At 51.4% G+C, this 1964-nt stretch overlaps 1 long non-coding RNA gene across 1 annotated transcript; it reads left to right on the top strand.

The window, feature by feature from the left end:
- Window positions 1-6: 6 nt before the first annotated feature.
- On the top strand, window positions 7-1507 carry LOC108445303. The gene is made up of 2 exons (XR_001860123.1): window positions 7-228; window positions 277-1507. It is a non-coding gene; the product is annotated as an uncharacterized LOC108445303 (long non-coding RNA).
- Window positions 1508-1964: the final 457 nt, after the last annotated feature.

The raw sequence follows: 1964 nt of genomic DNA, 5'->3' as shown, positions 1-1964 counted from the left end.
ATCCCTAAACCCAGCTCTCAATCCCTAAACCCAGCTCTCAGTCCCTAAACCCAGCTCCCAGTCCCTAAATCCAGCTCTCAATCCCTAAACCCAACTCTCGATCCCTAAACCCAGCTCCCAGTCCCTAAACCCAGCTCCCAGTCCCTAAACCCAAAAGTGACCCCAAAGGTGGCCCCAAAGGTGGCCCCAAAAGTGACCCCAAAAGTGACCCCGAAGGTGGCCCCGAAGGTGGCCCCAAAGGTGGCCCCAAATTTGGCCCCAAAGGTGACCCCGAAGGTGGCCCCGAGCCCAGAGCAGCCCCGGAATCGCGTTTGGGTCACGCAGCCTTTTACAGGTGTAGGAGCCCCGAGTGCCGCGAGGATTTCTCTGCCTGTTTTTAGGGGTTCTTACCCCCCTGAACAGCGCTGGTTTGGCTTCAAACCTCGGAAAAAATTCCCAACAGTCAGACAAGAACTGGAAAATGCAGTGGCGGGAATGAGGCGGTGATGGACTGCCGAGTGAGATTGTCCCAGGGTGAAAGATTCAGAGGGTTTGGGCTTCTCTTTGTAGTGAATAGATAGGAGTAAAAAAATACCGAAAAATCAAAAAATATCTTTGTGGTAAATCGATAAGAGTAAAAAATATCAAAATATCAGGAGGATTGCCGTTGTTCTTTGAAGCTTCTTCTCCTTCTCCTACCGCTCCGTATTTTGCAGGAAAAGTAGTTTGGGATGACTGGATGGAAAATTCCGCAGTTCCTGCCCGTGTTACTGAATAATTGGTAGGAAAGTGAAAACAATGTACGTTTTTAGTAACTATTGGTCAGAATGTCTTTAAAAGGCCGTGTAAATCTCGATAATTGCTCTCACTCCTCCTTTTCCTCCTTCCATGCTGCACCTGGGTCACGCTGGTGGCTCAGTTCCTCTGATAAGACTCAATAAAAACTCCCCGGAAGCATCGAGACTCCGGAAGACGTCTCGCTTTATCTTTTAAACTCCTTGCAAGGACTTGCAGCAAATCCTCTCCCATCGGGAGAGACTCGATTTACGGCACAATCAAGCGCCAGATGTTGAAGGCACCGGAGCATCTCTCTCCTGAGGAAAGGCTGCGGGGCTCAGCCTCGGCTGAGAGGGGCCCTCAGCCCTGAAGTAAAGACGCAGCGATTCCGTCACCCTTTGTGGGAGGAAAGCGCCGGAAGAGGGGACGGGGGTTTGCTTTGATGTAATTTAATTTCCTGTTATTTCTCTTCGCTTTTAATTCTCTTCGTGATAAAACTCCGCAACCATCGAAGTCGGAGCCTCTTTTGCCTCGCAGCTCTGCGGTCCTCCTCAGTAGTTTCTTATTTCCCCCCTCACGCAAGGAAAATAACAAGAAATTTCCCCCGACTCACACAAAGGGCGACAGAACGGGCCCGTTTGGGCAAATTTGGAAACGCATCCTCCGAGAGAAGGCACAACCGCCCCTCCGCCGGGGGGAAAAAACCAACGTTTTCCTCGGAGGAAAGCAAAAGAGATAAAAGCTCTTTATTTCACGAGCACGCAGGAAAAGGATAACGGCGCTGAATGACGAAACCTCTCGCTGTGCTGAAAGAAAACCGGGAAAGTTGCAGAATCCTTCCGCAGATCTCCCCCTCCCCGCAGCCGGGACGGGGCGCTGGGTTTTCGGGTTCCTCCCGGTGCGTTCTGATGTTGAAACCGCCCAGCAGAGAGGGAAAAAAGGGGGAAAAAAAACACCCCCCCCCCCCGCGAACTTCAGAACCCCGCGAAGGTTTCTCTGCCTCCTGCGAAGGGTTCCAAGCCCCCGGACAAGGCTGGTTTCGACCTTGGTCTTTGGAGAAAAGTGCCTTAATTCGGGTCCGAATCCCTGAAACCAGGTCTGAATCCCTTAATTCGGGTCTGAATCCCTGAAACCAGGTCTGAATCCCTTAATTCGGGTCTGAATCCCTGAAACCAGGTCTGAATCCCTTAATTCGGGTCTGAATCCCT

Source organism: Corvus brachyrhynchos, unplaced genomic scaffold (genome assembly GCF_000691975.1).
Source record: "Corvus brachyrhynchos isolate BGI_N302 unplaced genomic scaffold, ASM69197v1 scaffold2193, whole genome shotgun sequence".
Taxonomy (NCBI): domain Eukaryota; kingdom Metazoa; phylum Chordata; class Aves; order Passeriformes; family Corvidae; genus Corvus; species Corvus brachyrhynchos.
Note: the sequence above shows the minus strand (reverse complement) of the source record. Positions and strands in the feature narration are given on the sequence as shown.